Here is a 17214-nt window from a genome sequence, read left to right on the forward strand (position 1 = left end):
TGTCAGTATAATTTTTACTGCTGGTGATGGTATAGAAAGCAGTATGGAAGGCTACTTGATTTTCCAGACCTCCAGTAACTTCTGTGCTGGTTTTTGGAGAATGCCTCTGTGCCGTGATGCGTGAACTGGCTGCTTTCAGCCTGGAAGGTATCGAAAAAAACTCATCATACAAACTCACATGTCACTTCTAAGTCACTCTCTTGACTGTAATCATCACTCAAAAGGGGAAAAAAATATATATTTTTTTCCCAATCAGCATGTGAGTGAGTCACTGGCATACAGCCGGGGTTTGGTGTACCTCCTGCACTGACAGTCTCTGCGGGTGCTGAGGAAGCCTGGCTGGTGGTGTTGCAGCAGCTGTCAGGTAGTGTTCGTCCCAGTGTTCAAATCATTGTACAATATTGTTCACTGCTGGTTTTGCCAAAGTCAAAACCAGAGGTGAAAGGACATTTGGGCAGTGGCTGCGATCTGTATTTCCATCACTGCAGCACAAGGACAGCAGAGAGCTACAAAGCATCTCCCGTCGTCCTTGCAGGCAGAAAGCTCCCGGCGCTGGCTTTAGCACACACCACCTGTGCTGAAGGCTGCGCTGGGGAAAAGCTATTAAAAATCCATATAAAGATGTAGCCTATATTAACCGCGTTGCAAACTGAATCTTGGTTTTGCTGAACCAGCCAAGAAGTAAGAGCAATACCGTGTGACCGGTCAGCACAATTAAACACCCCGCTCGGAGCTCAGGATGGCTCCAAAACGATCCGCAAAGTCAGCAGCAATGGCAAGGAGCTAATTGTCTGAGGAAACCATGGTTGGCGCGTGACTACTGAAACAGAGACTTGGTAAAACAATTACTGGCTGGAAATTATCATGTTTTTATCAGAGAACTTTTACACTGCTCTGGAGAACACAAGCCAAACAGCAAAACATTGGGATCTTTAAAGCACGCTGGGAATATTCGCACGCACTTCTGATTTTTATGGGCTCTTCAGTTAGTTATCTGATGTCCTCCCTTGCCCCATAGCCCTCCCTCACCCTGTCCATCCAGGGACTATTCCTGGTGTCCCTCCCCTCCTGGGGATGGGGTTAGTGGCCTGGGGCAGAGCTTGCCAGGGATCTCCCTCATTCAGCCGTGACTGTGGCCAGGTGTGGGGCACCAGCTGCAAGCCCTTGGCCCACTCAGACCTTATTTAAGGCCCTGAGCCCTGGTGTGGGCTTTAGGATGGTGCTGTGTATGGCTTGAGGTGTCCATGCTGGTCCAGGTAAGCACAGACAGGCTGGTCTCCTGGCTAGAGAGCAGCATTATCTTGCTGTTTTGGGTTTTTGTGTGCTGGGTGCATCCCCTGTTTTGTTGTGCTGGTTGTCCTAATGCCCTCTTGCCAGTCTTTCCACCTGCTCACTCCCTTTTTCTGCCCTGACTGGCAGGGTTTGAGCTGCAGCTCCAGCTGTCCACCTACTCCCAGCCTTGCATGCTGGCTGGCAGCTGCTGTGCCTGCTGAGCCTGCTCTGCCCTCTGTGAGTTGGGGTACTGATGCTGCTACCATCAGCGATGGGTTTCTGAAAGCCCACGATGCTTCGTATTGTCTCTTGTATTTCAAAGCCCTGTGTGTTTCTGCTGAGTTCTCTGAAAGCAGCTGATCATCTGTCTTGCTGAAGGATTTTGTAGGGAATGCAGCTCTTTGCCTCTGCATTGTTTTTGCAGTTACTGTGAGCCTGGAGGAAGGGCCCTCTGTTGGGACACCGCTTTCATTGCGTCTTTGCTGGCCATGTCAGCAAAGAGAATAGCAGATAAATTGTGGCTGCAGACAATTAAGGGTAGTGTGCCTCAGGGATTTGTACCAGATCCAGGACTAGGCTGTATAGTCATTAATGATCTAGAAAAACAATGAGCAGTGAAGTAACAAAATTTGTAGATGACGCACAGCTATTTAGAACAGGCAAGTTTGGAGAACGGAGAGAAATTGTAAGGATGTCTACCAAAGCCTGGCAAAGAGGCGCTGGCTTGTAAATGACTTTCAGTTTGACCAATGTAAAATGATGAACGCTGGTTGCAATTATCTGAGCTATTTGCATGTATTTCTTTATTCTAAGCTAACACTGTAATTTCAGGAAGCATGCATATGTTTATGTTGGAGAAAAACTCTGCACCTATCACCTGAAAAGACAAGAAATATAGTGTTCTTTGAAGCATATAGCAGGTGGAAAAACAACAACAGCAACAAAAAAACAGCCCTAGAAATATGATGCTCTAACGCAATGGCTTATTCTCACCCAGAAATGTGTGTTGAGTTCTGACTGAGTTACCTCCAAGATTCAGAAGAAATAAAAAATGATGGTAATACTTTTCTGAATAAAATATAATTGCTCTGTGAAATTCCCTGCAACAAGTTATTACTGATTTCAAAGTGCTTGGCAGAATTCATAGAAAAATAGATTAGAAGATACCTTATTGGTCTCAAAGTTCAGCGTGCTGCACTCCGCAGCACCTTTGTCATAAAGTCTTTCATTTTTTTTTCTGCCCAGTTTCAAGTATCTCTGCTTAAGATAAATTGCATAAAGGAAATGAACCTTTGTTCATCAGGATAAAATGCAAACCTTGTGCTCACAGAGCTCCAGAATAAGTTCCTCTGATTTCATAAATATCTATTCCAAGGACTTTTGCATTATGCTCCTAGAGCAGCTGGAGGTGGCGGTTGTGCAGGTGGGGTACTGGGATGCGCGGATGCCTCTCGGTGCTGGGTGGAAGGTGGCCGTAGTGTGGGAAGTGCTGAGCTGCACGTGGGCTGGGCTGAACCAGCTACAGATGATTTGGGCTTTCTTGGTGTGGGCTTGCCTTTAGCTGGTGTACTTGATAGGATAGGTGAAGGAAATACTTGGGGGGCTGCCAGGTAATGCAGTAATTCCAGGGCATCTCCTGGTAGAAGCCTCCTATTTGTCCCGTTCTTCTTCTGTAACTGAACTCAGAAAAGAACCAAGTCTGGCCCTAGGCCAGAGTGATTTGCTTGACTACAAATCTTCCACCCTGGTGTCTCCATCCTGGTCTAGATACACAGGAAGAGAAAGATGGAAGGAAGGAGAAGGACAAAATGTCCCCCTGGAGACTGGCAAAGTAGAGAATTACAGCAGGTGGACGAAGTATCAGTTTGCCTGACTTGAGCTCCAATTCCCTTACTGCTCACAACCTGTGACATTGCTGCTTTCCTCCCTCCCAAAACTGCAGTGCCCCCAATTAAACCTCCGGTCCAGTGTGTCTAAGATGTGCCACGGGGATAAGTTACCAGCTCACAAGATTCATGGTATTGCTTCTCCCCCAATAACTAATAATTCCAGAGCAACATTCAGAATTGCAATTTATTCTAGTTGTAAAACACAAAGAAGGTAAATCACAGAGAGTATAATCATTTCTTACTTATAAATCAAGCCACATCTCAAAACTTGTCCTCTGCATTCTCAAACAGACTGTTTGATATGGTGGCCAGCAGGAAAAAAGAGGGGTAAGCTTTCACGTGTGGACATTTGAGGAAAATGTAACATTTAAAGGCAAGGCAAGTCTACGTGGCGGATATCTGAGCATTCACCCATGAATTTTTAGCATGCTTCCCCAGCCCATCAGTCACTCTTGAAGAGCTCAAAACTCTATTTTCCAGCATGGTATGTATGACATACTTTTTCCTTGCCCTGCAGCAGCCCCTGTTTGCAGTTTCAGGCCCCTATGCCATCTTTGCTTTGTGTCCCAGCACTGCACCCCATTGTAGTGGCCCACCTCTGCTGGTGCATGATAGCTCAGGAAGCTTGCCCTGCGGAACAGGCACCTTCCCATGAGGAGGCACCTGGTAGGTTATCAGTGATCCCAACTTCCTCTGGACTCTTTGGTACACAACCTGGATACCGAGGGATCTTCATCCCCTTTCGCTAAGGACTTCAAAGCTAACCCAAGCAATTCTAAGCTGTATCCTTGTAGGTAATAATTATAGCCCAGTTTGCAGATGGAGACACTGGGAAGTTAAGTGACTTCTCCAGGGAGTTGCAGGAGAGCCAAGGGTGATGCTTGGAGGAGAGCCTCGCTGTTAGCATGGGCCCACACATCCGCATAGCAGGTAGAGAAAAGATGAAAAGCAATTTCAGTAGTTGGTTCTGACTTAACCACATCATTATGGAACTGAAGCTTGTTTCCATGCAATATCAAAGGGAGTAAAGCATGCCCCAAAGACAGAGCTGAATGTGGAAAATTGTGTACTTACAGCTCAGCCTTAGGGGCTTGGGGAAGGGACAGTGTTTAAAAGCAACCGAGGCAAACTCTTACAGTCTACAGAGTCATTAGTATGCCAAGTCCTGCAGGGCTTCCCGCATCCTCTTGGACTTGATAAAATTATAAATCAACCAGCAAAATTCCTTTTGGAACAGTCTGCGCTTCGGTCCAGGGCTGCTCGCCAGCTCCGTGCGGACAGAGCTTTCTCCATCTGCACAGGCAATCATCTGAGTTAGTTTCTTTGGTTTGGAAATGTGGTGTCATAATCAGGGAAGGTATGTACCAGATATTGAGCTGAAACAACTCAATTTACTGTGCATTGATAGCTGTCAGCATATATAACACTGTTTTCTCTTCATTCCTCTCACCCTTACCCTCCCCTTTTGCTTTTGCTCTCATAATCTTCTCATTGTTTCTTTGCCCTCCTCTCGTTCTGATTCCTACTCTTCCAACATCACCCCATCAGCCTGGGTTTTAATTTCTCCCCTCGGCCCAGGGCTGGGAAGCACATTTTGCTGCTTCTGTCTGGCCACTGGACAACAAAAGGGTCCTTGGCCCCAGTGATATTCTCTGGTCCTGGAAGAGTTTCCAGTCTTAGCTGGACCTGAGTGGCTCTGATGGAATTTATGCCACATTTGTAGGAGTGAGAATGAGATCAGGATCTGTGCCATTATATCCATACAAACCTTTGTTTCGAGAGAACACTCTCATTGTCAATATTATTGTTTGCAATCAAGCACGGCACAGATGCTGCTCTAAGCACAGAGCTGGGGGTTGGAACTATATGTATTAAAATTACCATTCTGAAAATTGTTCCTTTCCTTGTGTGGGCAAGTCTCCCTGCCCCTGTCACTGTCTGTGCAGCAGAGATAATTGTTGGGACATTGCTCATGGGACAGGACAGGATTAATATGTTAAAAAGCACTCTCTGTTGGATTAGCTTTTCTTCCCTTCAAATTGATGACAAAGCTTGCACGGCCTTCAACTGAACCGCTCACACTGCCAAGTGGTTTTGAAAACCATACCCTTACTGTTTGCACAGCACTCTGCGGGTGCTTGGAGCAATCCAGGAGCACAGGGACAGGCTGCAGCTCTGCCACGTGTTAATGTCCTCTCCCTCAGCTTATGCCTCTTATTTTGTAGGAAGTCTTTACATTAGCTAGACCCCTTTCCTGTGCTGGTCTGTACTACGAATAGTCTTTTTTGAGAAGAAATGCCCAGTTTAAGTTACTCCTGCAAGTTTACAGTTGAGTTTCCAAGAATATGGGATTCAGCACTGAAAGCATCTGCATCTCTTGTTAAATGAATGTGTATTTACTAGAGAAAACACTGTAAGTGGGATTTTTCAAGAAATTGAAGCAGACGATGGGAAGGCAGTGGCACCCATGTTCCTAGTTGTCTCCCATTCTTCTGCATAGCCTAGACTTCAATGGCCAAGGGCTGGCTGGTGCCTGAGTCCTGAAAGTCAGGAAAAAACACTCAGCTCTTAGCAACAACATCTGGGGGTCTACTGATGCTTGGCCACCTCCCTTGGTGGTCACAGCTTCCTTGGTCCCATGGCACATTTCTGTGGGATAGGAGGTGTCCAGCAGCCTGCAGTGTGCTTTGCTTTCCCCCATTCTGCCCCAGAAGAGGGGTGCTGAGCATTGCACACCTCCCTCCTTGGAGCATGGGTCTCTGCAGCCAGGCAGGAGGCTGGCCCAGGTGGCGGTGTCACCCCGGTCACTGCATCCTCCTCCTCTCCCTCAGGCTTGATCCTAGCCAGAGCATGTCAGAGGAGGCTGGGGCTGGCCAGCAGGGCCCTAATGAGCCTTGTGCTTGGCCCTGATGATGAAATCTTCAGGCGTGAGACAGTAACGAATGGTAATTCTTCAAGCCCAGCCATTGCTCTATTTTTTTCCCCTTAACAACTGAACTGATTAGAATGAAACTTTGACTTGATTAGTGATTATTGTCTCTGTATGGCAGTTGCTTGCAGCCCTTTCATTTCCTTGGTTTGTTTTTAAAAAAACATTGGCAGGCATTTCATCCCCTGATTTAATGCTTGGGTTCTCTGCTCCATATTCATTTCTCTCTTCCTCTCTTTTTCCCCCTCATGCTTAAAGGAATCCAATTATTGTTTTATTGTTATTTAGTGTATAAAACAGGGATGGGACTTCTGAGGTGTCTGTTCCCCTTGATTCCTATCACTGGAAGGAAAAACACACACACACGGGTGTGCTCCGTTATGCAGGGGGGTGGAGATGAAGTTGCAGCAGGCCCTAATTACAGAATAATATGCAAGAGCAGCTCCATATTTCTTTCTCCGGGGTTTCAGCTCACTGAACTGCTTTACTCTTAAAGCTCCTACACATTGGAGGCTTATTCAGCATTATTTCTGTTAATTATTGGCATTAGAACAGTTTCTAGAAATCCTGGATGAGGCCGGAGCTGTTACTACGATGATTTATTGCCTTCTCTCGTCCCCTAAGAGGCCCAGCCGAAGCCAAGCCTGGCAGCAGCTGCTACGTAGACAGAAAGCACGCGGCGGAGCTGATGCACGGTGCCTCCTGCTGAGGACGAGGTCAGAGCAAGCAGCAAAGTCAGGCTTAAATGCTGAATAACACTTGTACCAGGGCACGAGGCAGAGGCAGCAGCAATCCTTGCAGCAGCTGCCTGCCACATCCATGCAGGTGGGCATCTCATGATCCCATGGGATCCAGAGATCCCATGGGATGCCCACCTTGCAGCTCCTGGTTCTCTGCTGAGTGAGGCTTTGGTCTCTGGTGGTATCGGGTCTGATGCAAAGTCACCCTCTCACCTTTCACCCACCCCACAAAGCCTGTGCAAAATATTTATAGTGGGGACCAGCTAGAACCCAGCTCCTTCTGGAAATGCAGCTCGTGTGCTGCATATTTCAATAACAATGACTTACTAAATAATGACTGACATTTACCTAGCTGCTTCTTGTCCTCAGAGTCCCCAAGATTTGGCGAACTTTAATTAATAGCTGTTTTAATAGTTAAATAACCTTTATAACTGCATTTCATTTATTCAGGGCCCATCAGAAATAAAGTCATAATGATCTGAGTCAAGTGATAAAACACAACATCTGGTTTAATGTTTGCAGGCTATTAATGAACTGCGTAACCAGGCAGGTGAGCAATATATTTATTTATTTTTCTTGTAAGAACATCCATTTTTGAGAGTGCTGCTAGGTACTGGTGTTTTCTCTTCTGCTTCTGGCACTTGTTTTTTTTGCTCTGGGAGTTAGAGGTAGGGCTGTGCAAGGCCCCCTGTGGGCAGCAGGGCTTTTCTTCTGTTTACGCTGTGGTTTTCTGGAGGGTGGAAGCATGTGGGTGGGCGGTGGGCCCACTGTTGGTTCCCTCTAGAAGGGAAGGGACCGGGCTGCTTTCACAGCAGAGTTGTTCCTTGCTCTGGTTCAGTTGCCCTGGCAGTGCGCTCGCCAGCTGAGTGCCCCGGGTGTCAGGGAGTCCTGCTGTATCAGAGATGTCTGTGGACAAAGTGGCAGAAGCACTGTTGATTTATCTCTGGATACAATCTTTGCCATCTGTTTTTATATTGCTTTCAGCACAAGATAAGTAGTTCCCATATAGTGCGTGCTTCATAGACTGTAAAGTTCATGAGTCTGCAGAATTTATGATAAGGCAGAAAATTGTCTTAGTGCATCATTCATGTGAGCAGGGTCCAGAACAAACGTTGCAGCCTCCAGATGTTTCTTTACGCTCAGGAGGTGGCCATCCACTGCCTGTACGTGCTGCTGGTGAGATGAGGTCCTCACCTCCTCCTCTTGCACGGGGTCTTTCCATCTGACTTTGAGCAAGTTGTGTCCCGGAGTCCTGGGCCCTTATGAGTGCGCAGTCAGCAGCTGCTGAGGCCAGACCCTCTGTTCCTGAATAATTCTAAGAGCCTGGCTCTGAGCAGTGCAGGGGAAAGCACAGAACTGAGCATAGAGAGCCTGGTCTGTGCCAGCTGGGGGCTGAGCCATCCCACCCGCCTCAAGCAGCGGAAGGAGGGAGCCCCTGGCTGGCTTCAGCTCGCTGCAGGAGTGTTAAACATTCTCCCCTGAACTCCTGACTTGGGTTTCTTTGTCTTTTTCTGCAGCCTATTAAGACTCCATCCTGACTAATGTTGCTTAGCGCAGCTCCCACTCCCTGGTTCCCAGAGCACAGTCTGCACAATAAAATTAGCTTCCTCGGGCATATTTTTGGTGCTTCTCCCCCCCTCCAACATTACCTATTAATTGCACTCAGAAAATATTCCAGAAATTTACTTATGCCCTTGAGCTATATTCATGTTTATTTCCATAACTCTTTGATACAATATTTGTCTTTGCCTGAAATAGTTTGCCAAAAGGAAGGGAAAGGAAGAAGCAGCATATGAAGGATTTGGATTACCTCACATCTGCCTTTCTTTAAGCAGCCCATATGGGAAAACATATTCTTTTGCACAGAATTTGTTAAAGGTTTCATAAAATGCATTGCATACACATTTAACACAGAGCCTAACAATATTTATATTTAAAATGGGTCCAAACAGATCAATTTGGCGAGTGTTGGAAACACGTAGGGTGGCAGTGCACATTGAGAATGTAATAGTCTTGTTATCTCTTTCCGTTCGTGGGATCTGTTCCTGCCATAGGTTTGATGGGAGGAAAAAAGCTATCCAGCTTGTTAAGTATAAAAATCATAATATATGCAATTTTATGAGCACATTTCATCTGTGAGGCTCAGAAAAGGCAACATTATCCACAGCCTCCTTTAAGACAAAGTGGTTGAGCAAATGGGAATCGACATCAGCAGATACTTCATCTGTTTCCTTTGTGTTGGTGTAAATCACGAGGGGCGGCTTGCAAACCTCTTATTCCTGTCTGCAAGTAGTTACTCACATGAACAGTGCCATCGACTTCATTGCAATAACTCAGGACATCAGTGACTCGTGGGCTCCTCCAAACCACGCAGCCCTGCGGGGTGACAGTGTCTCTGCTCCCCGTGGGCAGCAGGGAAGGAGCAGGTTCGTGGACATATGAGCTGTGATTTCAGGGTGGCTGTGGATCCAGCTGCGGGTTTATACACCTCAGGGGCATTAGGGGAAGCCACGACAAGCATCTCCAGGCAGAACAGCTGGAATGCTCCTCGCTGTCCAGGTTGTGGTGTTGTAGCTCACCTGCCTGATGTATCCATAGCTTGGTGTCTTTCTGGGGGCACCGTGTTCTGCTGCCTTCTAACAAATGTCCAGACTTGGTCAAGTGCTGTGACACATCAGAGCTGGCCTAGAAGAGAATACGTCTTGCTGCAAAAATGTCTTATTCCTGAATTGTCTTTAATGTCATAATTTTAAAAAATCTCTTCCCTGCCCCTTGTGTATTTCATTAAATGCACAGCCCTGGTATCTAAACAAGAATGGATGCTCAGGTTTAACAGGTAAAAGGTAAAAGCAGAAACTGAAGAGAGCTAATCAAATTTGATTAGCTAGTTTCAGACTTCACTGGGTTTTGTTTGGTCTGGTTTATCTGAATCTTTATTAGATAAGCTTGAATTGGCAACACTGGTGTATGATGCAATATCCGACGTGATCTCCATCTGAATTGGCAAGGGGCAGCTCACCAGCCCTGCAGCCATCCTTCCGAGTGCTGCTCACAGCTAGCTCTGCCTGCCTGGAGATAATTTTATTTAATCTTGGCAATCTTCCGCTATATACTTAAGTAAACAAAGATCAAGCTACTCACAACCTTAATTAGGCTACACATAAATAATAGATTACTGGATTAGCCAGGAGTATAGAAGAGATGTGAGAGTAAGAATAACAACAACAGAAAAGCTACCAGTATTTTACGTGCCGTGTAACCACACAGCTCATCCCTTTCCTCTGCCCCTTCCCACCCAGTGGATCTCTTTTGCTCACTGCAGATCTGAGGTGTCCAAGCAAGCCTTGAGAAAGGCGGGGTGCTCTGCTGCTGGTGTCCAAGGAGCCACCTGTGGCTCGTGGGTGCTGGAGTCTGAAGGCAGAGATCCCACATGCTTGCAGTGGGCACTGCAGGGCTTCATCCTGTAGCATCCTGGAAAACACAGGGGCACTCCAGCAGATGCAATTCTTGCTGCAGGTCTTGGTTTGCCAAGGAGACAGCGATTTGGAGATGTCAGCTCCTCTGGGCAGAGCTGTTGGGGGCTGAGCCCCTCTGTTGCAGAGGACAACCAAAGTGAGCCCTGACCAGTGCTGCCTCCCTCTGCACTATCAACGGGTGAAAATGGTCCTTCAGCCAGGCATATTACTCACTGACACCTTCTGTCTTTAAATGATAGAGTGATTCAGCCGAGTCAAAAATAACTCTCTGGCTGTGGTAGTTCATCCTGGATCAGCAGTCCATGTGGTCTCTATCTGTCAACGTGTGTCCTATACTAATGATGTGATAGCTTTGAAAAGTTGAGCTATTTACACAAGGTCACTTTATTAGTAGGGAAATCGCTCTTATGATAAATGAGCACTCTGCAGCCTGTCACAGGCGCTCTCCTGTCCCGCTCAGCAACTTGCGCAGCCCTGCTGCTGCTCAGCTCTGCAGCCTTAGCAAAAAATACACCTTCAGTAAGAAAACACAGCAGAAAAAAGTGCTGGTGGGTGGCTGCTTTCTCTTTTCATCAGTGCAGCGCCAGGTTGAGGGAGGAGGTGAAACATCCCTGCTCTTCGCTCCGCAGAGGCAGCTGCTTCTCCAGCCTGTCTGGGTTCCTGCGTGCTCTGCGCCACAGCTCCAGCCGTGGGCTGGCTCGTGGGCGATGCTGGCGAGCAGCCCAGGCTGCAAAGCCCTCCTGGGGACCCGATTTGCATCAGGTGGCCGTGCCCCAAGCTGTGCCCTCCACACAGTGACAGGGTCTGCTTCCCGGGCACGGTCTTGCTCTGCTCTTTCCTCATTCCCCATTTTTTGTCTTATGTGTGTATGTGTGGGAATTGACTCCAAAATACCTTTCAAAAACTTGGTTGGCATTAGCTGCGCAGAGCTGCAAGCATCTCAGATGCCAAAGTCTCTTAAAGGTGGGGAAAAAGCTATTATATCATGTGGGTACTTCTGTTGACTTTTGATTATTCTAACTTGGGTTTGGCAGTGAATAGAGAGAAGGTCTGCGTGTCCTCCAGCCCTGGTGCAGTCTGAAACCCTTTTCCCTGCTGGTGCTCTGCCCAGCCGCTGGGGAGGGGGATGACTTGCAGGGCAGCTGGGAGGCATGCTCCAGCACTCGGTGACCTATGATAACTGGGATACAGCAGCAGAAGGCATAAAATATTGTAAGAAGATATTTTTCAGGCAATGTGCTGACGCAGCACCATCTCTGTTTCTTAACTGGGAGTGATGTATGAATTATCTCAACCTAAAGCTTGAAATATACATTATAGTGCATATCTTTCTGTGTTTTATTTGGGCTGTAAAGTGATACCTTATTATTTCTCCCTTCTGGGCATCCTTTAATGAATCTAGATTGGAAAGTGAAATCTTTATTATATTTCAGGAGGTTATCCATGGAAGAAGAAGAGGAGCAATATGCAAATTTGCCAGAAAGCTTTTTAAAGTCACTTTTATTAAGAAAAATGTGCAAGCGTGCATCCCTCAAGACATTGAAAGAGTGTCCCTAAAAAGGGATTTACCAGGGTTGCTGGTGGTGAGATTCTCTCTGGGAAACTACCATGTTCTCCCTCCTCGTAAATGCTCTGTTCTCATCCATTTCACGTTCGTGTTTTTAAGTCATGATATTTTTCAGTCAAGACTATGTGTTGATGGCATACTTGTCCTGGAAGGTGGCAGACCCTACTGATCAGTGACACAGGCAGCAAAGCTGGCTCCAGCCTTCCCTGACATCCAGACGCAGGAGCTGAGAGAAATGCTGTGTCTCTGGAGATGAAGGATCCCTGCCGAGTGACATTTTCTCTGCCTGATGTATTGCTCTGCACCTGTTGCCAGGCGATGAGGTGCGAGCCTGCCAGCCGTGCTGCGCCCGAGGAGTGAGCCCGATGGCACCCGCTCGGCTGCCGTGCCCTCCTGGGGACGGGGCAGCGCTTCCAGGGACGAGCTGCTGGAACAAGAGCCAGGCCACTGCTGCCACTCGATGCTCTGCGTCCATCGCATCCGAGCCCCACTGTGTGCTGCCCACTCTGGAAGCGTTGGGCACGTTCCCCTGCAACCTGAGTGCCAGCCAAGGCTGAGCAAAAAGTGCTCAAGAGGTAGAAATTTAACAGTGTTAATTTAGATAATATTAAAAAAAAAAAAAGTAAAAAGTAAGCACCAGGATATGTTTATAGCTTGGTTAAAACTGCAGTGTGCAGCCCTATAGCAATGATGTGCTGGAGGTCTGTGGTTGCTCTAACAGGTCCTGTGGTCCCAGCCACTGCAGGGGAATGCCACGATGGCAGTCGCAGAGATGTGTTTAATTGTTTTCTGGATTCCTCAGTCTGGTCAATTTAGTGGCTTGAAGAAGACAAAAGAGTCTTATCCCTGTAAATAAACCTCTGCACACCCATTTGTAAACAAACACATAAATCCAGGTTTAGCAACATGGTTAATGCTGTTGAAAGTTCTCAGCAACTCCCTCCTTGATGAACTGTGAGTTTCAAAACCATGGTGCAAAAAAAGGTCTTGCAGCTGCAATGGTATCAAGATGAGCCCAAGCTTCGTTAGAACGAATGCCATTTGTTTAAAAATAGAAATATTATGCCATCTTCCAGCAGCAGAAATGAAAAAAGCTATTAAAGGATTATGATTCTGTGACTTCAGACCTATTGTAGTCTTAATATTTCATGGTGCATTGACATAGAGTACATAATATGCTGAACAGCACTGTTGGCTTCAGCTGTTGCAAACAGTATGGTGCAGAAATAATTGAACTAAAAAGAAATTACAGCCATTCAGAGAGGTAGCAACTCTGCTCTGTAGATGTGAGATTGTAGGTGCTGAGCCAAACATGCACTTTAAAAAAATAATTGTTTTTGATGGAAAAATGTAGGTAGATTCTGCTTTCACTGGCATGGTCGTTTATGGTAGGACCAAGTAGGAGTCAGATGCTGCACTGCTCTGCCCGTGGAGGGAGATCTGATTTGTCAGCAGTATATAAAGGCAAAGAGTATGGAATATGAGGCCTTATCTATACAGCGAATGACATTCATTTAAGGAACGCTGGTGTGAATCTCTGTTTATGCTTTTAAGTCTCAGATGTATCATCCAGTTACTGCAGCTTAACAAGTCGCTGTTTGTCAGCTGTGCTGTTAAGTAACTGTGTACGCACCCTTAACCCAGTGTAGATATGACATAAACCATGTCAGATTACATCTTTCATCTGGTTTTATTCAGTTCATTTCGCTTAAACTAGTTCCTAGTCCTTAAACAAAACCCAAACAGGGCAGTTTCCGTCAAAATAGCTGTCTGGACAGATTCTTCTTGTATCTTAACCAAGCCGTATTTTAAGTCAAACTGGGTAAACATGTGTAGGCGATTCCTTGGACTCAGATATTGCACATCAGCAGAAAAATCTTCTCATGCAGTTCTGTGTGACTGCTTTGGCGAAACATGGGACTGCAGAGGTGGAAGGGAGAAAGCGACCGGGAGGGGATGCCAAGCAAAGGCATCAGGAGCCAGCTGGGGTGCTGCCCCAGGCACCTCGGGCATATGGCCAGACTGGGTTTCTGTACCGCAGCAACTATATATTTTCAGCTCAGCCTTTTGTTCTCCCCCAGCTGCCCATCCTATGCATGATCCCTTCCAACAGGGGAAAGATTTTACTCAAAGGATGTTTGGCTACTAAACCTTCTAATGTCTGACTGAGGTTTGCCCAGAAGCAATGTAAACAGCCAGTTAATTTTCATTGTTGTCCCCTCACCCCCAATCAAAAACACACAGTTTTGATTCCTGTATCGTGTACATGTCATCCGTTCAGAGGAATATCTATCATTTGGGGGTTTTGATGCCTATGACCAGTAAATCAGAGGGTCCTGCCCTTGCTAGCAAGACATTTTAACAAGCTTTTAGGGAGGTTGTGTGTGAGAGAGAGAATTGAGAAGCAGTCTGGTTTTTTTGCCTTCTGAATTCCTTTGACTGCCAGTGGCAAATGTGTTATCTTTTTAAATACCCTACTTTTTAATTTGTTATTACTGTTGTGTTTAATATAAATTGCTCTGTTTTGTTTTTATCTAAATGACATCAGAATCTGGGAGGGAGGAAGCAATGGCTTGTGAGAGGTTAGGACCTTTGATTTTCTCCTTGCAGCTGTCAGAAGTCTTCTGTCTCTGGCTACACGCTCTGAGCAGAGGTATAATCATCAATCTGGAGACATCTAATTAGGCTCACTCCTCCCCGCCTGCCTGCTGCGGCGTGAAAGCCTTCGCCTGGCAGAGCTCTCAGGCTGACAAACAGGCGCTTCTGCGCTCGCAAGAGACCCCAGTGGTAGCGGGGTGCTACCAGCTGGAGCCTTTTGTAGCAATATTCCCCAATTTTTCAGAGCTGCACCCCTTGCTGTGCAGCCGAGCTGCCCGGTGTTGCTGAGGGCAAAGGGGAGGAACGGCTAAGTGCAGTGACAGAGGGGTGCCAGGCTCTCCGCCTCCTGTCATCGCGGTGACAGCATGAGGACTGCTCCAGCAGTTAGGGGTTTTCACCCAGGAAATGACCGAAAGACCACTGAATGAGAAGCGCTCTCAGGTTTGGAAGGGAAGGGGACTAAAGACACTAAGACACATACCCAGGGGCTTTGGGGGCACCTGCCCTAGCCAAACCTTTCCTCATTTCCTGGTGCTGCTCCGTTCCCCAGCCCGATCAGCAGTGCCCTGCCAGCCAGCTCACACGCGCGGTGTTCTGGCTGTCATACAGTTTTGCCTTGAGTCACATCCTTCATTTTAAGGTATTTTGACCGCCTGGTTCCTCATCACCTCCCGCAGCCGTTCCTGCCCTGACAGCAGCTAGCTCTGTGCCTCTTGCTTGGCTTCCCTGTCCGCCTCCGGAGCGGCGGGGACTGACTGTTGGTGGATCGGTGTTTTTGGATTAGCTGGACCTCAGGTCTGATCCGGTCTGGCACTCGCTGCATTCCTCTATATCTTTGAGCTGTTAACTGCTGAGCTGCCTGTCACTCACACGGTGACGTGCCTGTCACTCATGTACTTACCGTCTGTGTGACAAGAAACGTGACCGAGTCAGGCTCCCAGGAGGAGGCTGAAAAAAGGGAGGGAGGAGAGGCAGGCAGAGGCTCCTCTGGTGCCCGATCTCCAGGAACACAATGTTGTTTAAGAAATAGAAGGAAAGAAAAAAAAAAAAACATTTTTGATCATTTCATTTTAAGCAAGAAATAAAAGAGGAAGAAATGTTCCAGCAGTATTGAAAAGTTTCAACAGTACTGGATTACAGCATGGCAATATTTCATTTGGAAATAGATTTTTCACTTGAAATTTGTTAAATGGTGTATGTCAACCAGGAAACTCCAATGTTTTGATAGCTGGAAAGCATCTGTTGGAAGGGTAACTTTTTTCCACAAAGAATTTTGAAATACCTCATTTCCAACTTGTAACAAAGACAAATTTCAGCATGGGAGAACTGCTCTCAGTGTCTATCCTATGCTCACAAGTACTAACACAGTGCGTGCTGAGGGCAGGTCTTTTTACCCCCCTCACACCTTGAGCGATGTGAAATCAGGTTGAATGGTTCTGGTCCCTCCGCAACCTGGTGAGATTGTATTTGTATGTAAGGAAACACCACCAGTGTTAGTTATTACGGATGAGTCTTGACTGGATGATCTGTTCCTGTGTCTATATGTGTATGCATACATATAAATAATTATTTAACATGTATGAAATGTTTTTCCTGTGACTGCAGCTCATTTCTAAATGAGCAGGGTTACCTGCAATCCAGATTGGAATACAGCAGTCAGTAATCCAGAAAGACTGAGCTGTGGTGCTTCCAGCCTGTCCCGATGACTGATGCAATACCACTACAGCAGAGCAAGCCCAGAGCCTGGCAGGAGCTTTGCCTCTCCGCTTGCTGTGTTTTGGTGGCAGTATTTCCCGTAACCGCTCTGCTGCTGTAGCATCACCACTGTTCATTTCCATTTCCTCTGGAGCTCAGTCCTTTTCAAGGGCAGGCTACTGGGGATGTGTCCAAAATACATGTTTTCTAATTAAAGGGAATTGTTTACTTGATGTAAAGGGAGGAAAAGATAGTGTCTTTGGCTGGATGTTTCTTCCTGGGTAAGATGCATTAATGATGGTGCTCTTTGATTTCTTCTTCTTTTCTTCTTTTTTTTTTTTTTTTATTCCTCCCTAATCTGCATCCACTCTTTTTCCTTCAAAGACCCCTTCTTCCTTTATTCTTTATTCCTTTCTTCTTTTGGCCCTTTCCACCCTTTATGCTTACAGCCACTAATCAATGCTCTCTGCTCTCTCCTCTGCTCTGTCTCAGGCTGCTTGCTAAGCTTTTCTCTTTGCCTGTCCCAGCAAGCCCCAGATCTTACTCCTGAAGCCCGGTACCACCACAGCACCATGCTGCTGCTGCTGGGGGCTTGGAGCCGTTGCAGCTACCTGCCTTGTGGTGGTCCTTGACGTCCTCACCCAAGAGCATGACCCCAGAGTGCCAAAACCCACGATGAATGCTGGTCTGCACTTCTCCAAAGCAGGATGTAAATTCATGTGTTTTTAAGTGTGTGTTTTGATCAAATGTAAATTTTTTTGGTCAGGGATAAGGTTTCCTGAAAACTTTTTGGCCTCCTCTGCCCTCTAGCCTCGTCCCCAAGCAACACGATGTCACAGCACGTGCACCCTTTCAGCATCTGCTGGGCACCGTTGCTGCTCCTGCTCCTAGCAGCCTTTGCTGTTCCCCCTGTGCCTCTGCAAACACCATGGATGTGACCACATCCGTGGCTCGTGGGGCTGGAGCACAGCATCTGCATTTCCTTCTGAGGACTGGCTCCTCTGGTTTCATTTTGTGGGAGAGCTTGTTCCAGGGCAGGGCTGCAAAC

The 17214-nt window shown here is 46.8% G+C and overlaps 1 long non-coding RNA gene across 3 annotated transcripts; it reads left to right on the forward strand.

Annotated features, from left to right (window-relative positions):
* Positions 1–1124: 1124 nt before the first annotated feature.
* Positions 1125–15971, forward strand: LOC137843646 (uncharacterized). 3 transcript variants are annotated; one of them, XR_011089600.1, is made up of 4 exons: positions 1152–1256; positions 6715–6806; positions 7353–7380; positions 11740–15971. It is a non-coding gene; the product is annotated as an uncharacterized lncRNA (long non-coding RNA). The 3 variants fall into 3 exon arrangements; XR_011089601.1 differs by lacking the exon at positions 6715–6806 and having other exon boundaries at positions 1160–1256; XR_011089602.1 differs by lacking the exons at positions 6715–6806; positions 7353–7380 and having other exon boundaries at positions 1125–1256.
* The last annotated feature ends 1243 nt before the right edge of the window (positions 15972–17214 follow it).

This window comes from Anas acuta, chromosome 23 (genome assembly GCF_963932015.1).
Source record: "Anas acuta chromosome 23, bAnaAcu1.1, whole genome shotgun sequence".
NCBI lineage: Eukaryota > Metazoa > Chordata > Aves > Anseriformes > Anatidae > Anas > Anas acuta.